A 9903-nucleotide genomic window follows, 5' to 3' on the forward strand; every position below is an offset into this window, starting at 1 on the left:
ACAAGTAAGAATCATGATTTACTACCAACTCGATTTCAAGTATGTCAACAAATAAAACATTGATTATAAATCAAATTCTATAGAAGGACCAGTATATGCTTAGCCTGTTGTCTAATCCATTTATTTATATATCTATATGTAATTGTACATATATGTTTTACTTGATTATAAAGTATTTTGAAATAAAACTCCAGATAAATAGTATAAGGATTACACACCCAGAAAATTATGATACCATATATATCAATATCTCTTCCGATTGTTAAATATGTACCAGGTAAACGAAATGAAATCTAAAATCCAAATAATTCTATTCAATTTCTTGAATATTTAGTTAATACATGTATATAATTTTCTTTAAAATGTGATATATATGTGTAGATTTATGCAATGTCAATTGCAATCAATAAATGTAATTCAAATAATAGTCATCAATGTTGATCCAATGATTGGTAGGTACTATGTCCAGTATAGTCATCAATGTTGATCCAATGATTGGTAGGTACTATGTCCGGTATAGTCATCAATGTTGATCCGATTATTGGTAGGTACTATGTCCGGTATAGTCATCAATGTTGATCCGATGATTGGTAGGTACTATGTCCGGTATAGTCATCAATGTTGATCCAATGATTGGTAGGTACAATGTCCGGTATAGTCATCAATGTTGATCCAATGATTGGTAGATACTATGTCCGGTATAGTCACCAATGTTGATCCGATTATTGGTAGGTACAATGTCCGGTATAGTCATCAATGTTGATCCGATGATTGGTAGGTACTATGTCCGGTATAGTCATCAATGTTGATCTAATGATTGGTAGGTACTATGTCCGGTATAGTCAGCAATGTTGATCCGATTATTGGTAGGTACTATGTCCGGTATAGTCAGCAATGTTGATCCGATTATTGGTAGGTACAATGTCCGGTATAGTCAGCAATGTTGATCCGATTATTGGTAGGTACTATGTCCGGTATAGTCAGCAATGTTGATCTAATGATTGGTAGGTACTATGTCCGGTATAGTCATCAATGTTGATCCGATTATTGGTAGGTACTATGTCCGCTATAGTCACCAATGTTGATCCAATGATTGGTAGGTACTATGTCCGGTATAGTCAGCAATGTTGATCCGATTATTGGTAGGTACTATGTCCGGTATAGTCACCAATGTTGATCCGATTATTGGTAGGTACTATGTCCGGTATAGTCAGCAATGTTGATCCGATTATTGGTAGGTACTATGTCCGGTATAGTCACCAATGTTGATCCGATTATTGGTAGGTACTATGTCCGGTATAGTCATCAATGTTGATCCAATTATTGGTAGGTACTATGTCCGGTATAGTCATCAATGTTGATCTAATGATTGGTAGGTACTATGTCCGGTATAGTCATCAATGTTGATCCGATTATTGGTAGGTAATATGTCCGGTATAGTCATCAATGTTGATCTAATGATTGGTAGGTACTATGTCCGGTATAGTCATCAATGTTGATCCGATTATTGGTAGGTACTATGTCCGGTATAGTCAGCAATGTTGATCCGATTATTGGTAGGTACTATGTCCGGTATAGTCATCAATGTTGATCCGATTATTGGTAGGTACTATGTCCGGTATAGTCACCAATGTTGATCCGATTATTGGTAGGTACTATGTCCGGTATAGTCAGCAATGTTGATCCGATTATTGGTAGGTACTATGTCCGGTATAGTCACCAATGTTGATCCGATTATTGGTAGGTACTATGTCCGGTATAGTCATCAATGTTGATCCAATTATTGGTAGGTACTATGTCCGGTATAGTCATCAATGTTGATCTAATGATTGGTAGGTACTATGTCCGGTATAGTCACCAATGTTGATCCGATTATTGGTAGGTATTATGTCCGGTATAGTCATCAATGTTGATCTAATGATTGGTAGGTACTATGTCCGGTATAGTCATCAATGTTGATCCGATTATTGGTAGGTACTATGTCCGGTATAGTCAGCAATGTTGATCCGATTATTGGTAGGTACTATGTCCGGTATAGTCATCAATGTTGATCCGATTATTGGTAGGTACTATGTCCGGTATAGTCATCAATGTTGATCCGATTATTGGTAGGTACTATGTCCGGTATAGTCAGCAATGTTGATCCGATTATTGGTAGGTACTATGTCCGGTATAGCCATCAATGTTGATCCAATGATTGGTAGGTAATATGTCCAGTATAGTCATCAATGTTGATCTAATGATTGGTAGGTACTGTGTCCGGTATAGTCATCAATGTTGATCTAATGATTGGTAGGTATTATGTCCGGTATGGTCACCAATGTTGATCTAATGATTGGTAGGTACTGTGTCCGGTATAGCCATCAATGTTGATCTAATGATTGGTAGGTACTATGTCCGGTATAGTCACCAATGTTGATCTAATGATTGGAAGGTACTATGTCCGGTATAGTCACCAATGTTGATCTAATGATTGGTAGGTACTATGTCCGGTATAGTCACCAATGTTGATCTAATGATTGGTAGGTACTATGTCCGGTATAGTCATCAATGTTGATCTAATGATTGGTAGGTACTATGTCCGGTATAGTCATCAATGTTGATCTAATGATTGGTAGGTACTATGTCCGGTATAGTCACCAATGTTGATCTAATGATTGGTAGGTACTATGTCCGGTATAGTCACCAATGTTGATCCAATGATTGGTAGGTACTATGTCCGGTATAGTCACCAATGTTGATCTAATGATTGGTAGGTACTATGTCCGGTATAGTCATCAATGTTGATCCGATTATTGGTAGGTACTATGGCGGTATAGTCACCAATGTTGATCCAATGATTGGTAGGTACTATGTCCGGTATAGTCACCAATGTTGATCTAATGATTGGTAGGTACTATGTCCGGTATAGTCATCAATGTTGATCTAATGATTGGTAGGTACTATGTCCGGTATAGTCATCAATGTTGATCTAATGATTGGTAGGTACTATGTCCGGTATAGTCATCAATGTTGATCCGATTATTGGTAGGTACTATGTCCGGTATAGTCACCAATGTTGATCCGATTATTGGTAGGTAAAATGTCCGGTATAGTCAGCAATGTTGATCCGATTATTGGTAGGTACTATGTCCGGTATAGTCATCAAAGTTGATCCAATGACAGGTAGGTACTATGTCCGGTATAGCCATCAATGTTGATCCAATTATTGGTAGGTACTATGTCCGGTATAGTCACCAATGTTGATCCAATGACAGGTAGGCAATATGTCCGGTATAGTCACCAATGTTGATCCAATGACAGGTAGGCAATATGTCCGGTATAGTCATCAAAGTTGATCCAATGACAGGTAGGTACTATGTCCGGTATAGTCATCAATGTTGATCCGATTATTGGTAGGCAATATGTCCGGTATAAATAATGAAACTCACATTACATTCCCATGGGGTTATATATCAATGTAGAATCATGTACACAATATTGTAAACCTATCTTGATATTACCATAGATTATACTTCATGGAAAGTAATATTAATACCGACTTTGCATTATAGAGTAATACATGCCAGAATCTACAACTCAGTCTTAAACACGGGAATGATAAAATTTATATGTATATATTTTTTTTTTTTTCTTTTTTTTTTTTTTTTTCTTCTTTTTAATTCTCCCCTATACCTTGTAATGTATTATAATGAAATTGTTTTAATTACGAATCCGATTTGTTGCTTTATCCCATATTGCCGCTTCGAAATTTCCCCCAGTCGTCCATGCTACATTAACGATCAATTAAGTTTAGCGAGGCAATGTTCTCATGTTCTGTCTTAGAAGCTTTGGCAGGGAAGACTATCCCTCTACGACAATTATGAACCTTGGTATACGGCTTTCTGTCACATGTATCTCAAGGTAAATGGTTTGCTCCTTTTTCAGATTCCTGTTTTCGTTCCAAAACTTGGGAAATTCTTTGAAGATATTCTAACTTTAAAATCATTACCGATTCGTATCTACTGGATTCGGTAACAGAACTCCTGTAGGTGTCATTGTGGAGTTGTGTTATTACAGAAAACAGGGTTTAAAGTTGTCATCTGATTTTGTGATGTCGGCCTTATGTTGACTCCTGCGAACACAAACCTAAACCACGTCGCATCTCCCTTGTGGATAAAAAGCATGCTGTACTGCACAACGCAGGATTATTGTCAAGATAATCCCCGAATAAAACCCAATAAAAGCCAAGACGAACAATAATATTTCATTCGTGACGATGAGATAGGTTTAAGGTGTGTTCTGTGCAAGTCGACACTTAAAGAGCTAATAAAATGAAATCAGAAACATTTCATGAACTCGTCGGCGGTAATCTTACAATAAAAACTGAAAAAAACCCACTGTAGCTTTAACTTTATTCTTGCCTTTTTAGCACGACCAATGCAACCTTGCAATATACATTGTAGAATTCACATTTCGTATTGCTGTATCAAAGGTATATAAGAATATATACTCTTATGTTAAGTTTTTATTCTTGTTGACGGGTAGTAACGGCGTGTCACCCTGTTTTATTTCATCATAATAAAAATATATGTAACACCACACCATAGAGACAATATATTATTCTAAAACACAGTTTGGTTTGGTTTGGTTTGTTTTGTTTTACGTCCTATTAACAGCCAGGGTTATTTAAGGACGTGCCTGGTTTGGAAGGCAGATTGTGGGTAAACTTTGGTAATGTTTTCTTACAATTTACCACACCGATGCATCAAACGTCAACGTGTTTAATAGCAGACAATCTATCTTGTCCACAGCTAATGTAACGCAGAAAGTTTTTAAATACGTTTTTAGAGAAATCAATTAGAAGCAATTTAACAGACTGTTATCTGATGGTATTTAGATCTGCGCGACAGTTCAACGACCACAATAAACATGTCCTTTAATGGGTCTCTAGAGTCTTCAGAGAGTTTTAAATATCCCAGGTCTTGTTTTATTACTCTTCTCATATTTCTTAAGTCGAAACTTTGAAATGCTGACAACATTGGTAGTTGTCGTGTGCGAGATCTTTAAAGTCATGCTAAGACCAATTTTCGTTCTAAATGTATTGTTCCCTACGGCCTATTTACGGATTGTTTTGACATCATTAATAAATACTTTTGATTGTGCTTTTGAAATACATTTAATTGATTTAGCAAGGATACCCTTGAACTTAAAATGATAATAAGAATTGACCCCTAGTTTCATCAATATTCCTTCATAAAGGAAATTCCTTAACTTAAATTCCATAGGCAAGCATTACAGAATTTAGGTATAACATCTTAGATGAGAAAACCTCTTTGAATTATGTTATGCTTGCATGTGAAAAGTGCAAACTTTAGAAATTTGCTTAAGTGGAGGTATGTTGATGAAACTGACCCAGGTGTTTCGGACTCGTCCCCGATTTTGAGTTAGGTTGATAGCTTTGTTTACATATTGGAATTCTCCCTTTTTGTGATACAGAGTCATTTTTTTTTATATAAATACTGCGAGAGTTCCTAATCGAATGAACTTCTTTCGTAGACTTAACATTGCGTTATTTTATCATGGATCCAGCGCGCTGATTCACATCAGTTCAAACTATTTAATTATGCGATTATCTTTTATTGACAACAAAATATTCCCGGATAGTTGTACAGAGTTTACACAAGAGACAACCCGCAGTACGAACAGCAGCTATATACGACTTATTTTCATACCACATGGAGTTGACAGCTTTAATGGTATGGTTAAACAACAAGACAGGCAAAAATTAGGTAAAAAAAGGATATGGCCAACTGTTCAACTCCAGCTTCATTGGGAGTCAAACTGAACACATTAAAAAGAGGTAGGAAGATGACAATTATTGAAGTGGTACAAGCGTATGGCGACTGTTCAATGTCCTCGTTTTGGGAAGCTTCAAAAGTTATTTTGGCGGAGAAAATTCAATCTAGCATCGAATTACCTTGATATGATATTAACTATTAACAGCAGTGCTTTACCGGAAAACATCAAACTAAGGTACAATGTACACATTTTGGTTGTGAATTCATAATATGTAATTCACCATCAATATTATGATTCTATATATGGAGCAGCCATTTCGAAAGTCAGCCATTGTCATCTGTAAGGCAACCATTTTGACGTCACGACGGACACGCACTTGTTGACATATTCAGTTCACTACATTTCTTTCTAGCTAGTCTATGTCGTTGAATACTCAATTGAAATTGCAAATCTACGTCATATCCGGGGTAGGTCACATCCTCAACGTGGACCTGGTTAGTTTAATTCCTTACGAAACGTTGCAACAGACGGCCCGAGCTCGATTCCCCGATCAGACGTGAAAAGAAATCGGGGTCAAATCTCGCTATTGCAGCGTTTTTTGTTTTTGTTTTTGTTTGTTTTTGTGTTTTTTTTGTTTTTTATATAGTTACAATATATATCTCGTTTTACCTGTTTTAGTGTTAGATATAACTGTATTTGTTTAGAATACTGCGTAAAGTTAATGATATTCCCATTGAACTTACTCATAACATATCGAGATATATAACACATCGCAACAGAGCAATTGTTCCTTATCAATATGTAAAGTTCATGATACTAACAATTGTTTTTTCTTTAAACAATTTATTCTACATTTACACACAAAGAACTAAGACACAAGAAAAGAAAAACAAGAAGAATTGAAGGTTGAATGCTATCGAAAAAATGAACTTCAGAAGATAGCATCCTGGCATCATCAGAAAAGAAAAGTACACATGAAATGAGCAATCGACAGTTAAAAACATTTGAAACCCGATTCATGAGACATGTATAATCTGTTGTGTGGTTCAGTCGGGATGTTTCCATTAAAAACCGGAAGTGTATAACAGTCACCGGAAGTGTACTTACTGTGGTTTGGTTTGGTTTGTTTTTGTTTAACGTCCTATTAACAGCCAGGGTCATTTAAGGACGTGCCAGGTTTTGGAGGTGGAGGAAAGACGGAGTACCCGGAGAAAAACCACCGGCCTACAATCAGTACCTGGCAACTGCCCCACGTAGAGGTGGAGGGCTTAGTGATAAAGTGTCGGGACACCTTAACCACTCTGCCACCGCGGCCCCTCTAACTGTGGTACTAATGCTATCGATGATTCAGTATTCAATGTCAAGGCCTACCGCTGGTTTTACTGGCTCATTCACACAAAACAACCTCCCGTTCAATGAATGAACAATGCACTCTGTTAAATACATTAAATACATACAGTGAAATCTAAAACAGGTTTCGTACTATACATTGAAAGTATTCATAAACGATAAAGTAACAATATTTCCTTGTGATATATCGAGAATGGCTTCGCTCGGTACCCTCAATTGCTAGTCCTGCAGAAAGGGCATGGAAATTTACCTGCTGACTCCATTTCATGGTTCGTAAATTTTGGATTTTATATTTTTTTTCCTGTCTAAACAGTGTTTACTTCCTAACGTCTCCATTGACGTTGACGTGCTTTTGACCTTTGGGTTTAGCATATACCCCTATGAGTAAGGTTTTGGGACACCTGGGCCAGCCATACAAGAGCCTGGAAAAGGTAGCCCCAAGTCTGTTCTGAACGTGAATCATTTCAACGGGAATGTAACAAAAGGTCTAACTGTTTTCATGATAATATTATTATATTTAATGTCCTGCATGGTGTCTTCGGCAGTACACTGCTGTGAGGTACATTGTAGTGCTATCTAATCGACATCAGTTCCCCACTGTTACAATGCGACTTGATATGTGGCAGCAACCCAAAACACACGCATTTAACACAAACATTCAGTTAGAATACACGGGTACCATCCTTAAATGATCGTTGCTGTTGATATAACGTTAAACAAAACAAAACCCTCAATTGTATTAACTAGTCGACAAAAAGGGTTGTGACGTAATTTTCACGTTGTGTAAACGGTTTGCTCAGCATTGCTGCTAGGTTCATCTTAAGAAAGTAAAAATTATCATCAATCTGGATAAATATGTTAATGGACCAGCTTTATACAGGCTATGGAGTATTATTGCAGTTTGAAACAGAATTTTACAATTATGTTTTCAGAGGATAGCAATGTTTTGGCACTCGCTAACACGTTCCACCATTTCCTGTCTAAATCGCTTTCCGTAAGCCATTAGAATGATTGGGTTATCATGGGCTGACATCGACCTTCCGCATCTTAACCATAAAATGAACTTCACTGTAGCGCTTTGTCATTAACGATTTCCCAGTCATTACGGCTGATATTTATTTCGTGAAAAAAAAAATTATTTTCATTAAATTCGAAATAAGTGATATTGTATTGAAATGAACAATATTTTCATTGTCGACCTGAGAATGGAGTTGAAATTAAAATAAAATACCATGAACCATGACAGATTCGTATTTGGCACGCTATCGGTACCAAATGTCTGTCCACACCGCATTTTATATTACTACAGAGGCAGATATTGACAATATATCTCACATCAAAACCATTTACAACATTTATAGTGCTTCGATATTGACTGAAATTTGAATATTTAATTACCTATTGTAACTAATGAATGGACATTGTCAATCCAATATTCAATATTCTGGAATAGCTTGTCAAGTACTGCTTCCAGTTTAAGTTACACTAGTGATAGTGAGACAAACTGAACTATACAGCTACAGGTGCCTACGTTTACACTTGTCTTTATACGACATGTTTTAGTTATTGGTAGCTACAGAGTTTCATTACCACAAAATGTCGCTGATAAAGCTACAGAGGAACAGGTAAAATGGCGGGAACAGAAACCAGTATACCAGTTATATCACTCTGACTGTGCGGACATACGGGTAATATTAATAGTCATACAGTTCATATTTCGGTTTTATAAATGACAACGATAATATCAAGCTCTACAGGTTATATAATAAATTATAATATCTATTGGTTTAATTAATGCCGGTGATATAAAGATATATATTGGTTTAATTAATGCCGGTAATATAAAGATACCGGTTATATAAAGATATATATTGGTTTAATTAATGCCGGTAATACAAAGATACCTGTGATATAAAGATATATATTGGTTTAATTAATGCCGGTAATACAAAGATACCTGTGATATAAAGATATATATTGGTTTAATTAATGCCGGTGATATAAAGATATATATTGGTTTAATTAATGCCGGTAATACAAAGATACCATTAATATAAAGATATATATTGGTTTAATTAATGCCGGTAATATAAAGATACCGGTTATATAAATATATATATTGGTTTAATTAATGCCGGTAATATAAAGATACCGTTATATAAAGATATATGTTGGTTTAATTAATGCCGGTAATATAAAGATACCGGTTATATAAAGATATATATTGGTTTAATTAATGCTGGTAATATAAAGATACCAGTTATATAAAGATATCTATTGGTATAGTTAATGCCGGTAATATAAAGATACCGGTTATATAAAGATATATGTTGGTTTAATTAATGCTGGTAATATAAAGATACCGGTTATATAAAGATATATATTGGTTTAATTAATGCTGGTAATATAAAGATACCGGTATATAAAGATATATATTGGTTTAATTAATTCCGGTGATATAAAGATATATATTGGTTTAATTAATGCCGGTAATATAAAGATACCGGTTATATAAAGATACATATTGGTTTAATTAATGCCGGTGATATAAAGATATATATTGGTTTAATTAATGCCTGTAATATAAAGATACCGGTTATATAAAGATATATATTGGTTTAATTAATGCCGGTAATATAAAGATACCGGTTATATAAAGATATATATTGGTTTAATTAATGCCGGTGATATTAAGATATATATTGGTATAGTTAATGCCGGTAATATATAGATACTGGTTATATAAAGATATATATTGGTTTAATTAATGCC

Source organism: Pecten maximus, chromosome 15 (genome assembly GCF_902652985.1).
Source record: "Pecten maximus chromosome 15, xPecMax1.1, whole genome shotgun sequence".
NCBI classification, from domain to species: Eukaryota; Metazoa; Mollusca; class Bivalvia; order Pectinida; family Pectinidae; genus Pecten; species Pecten maximus.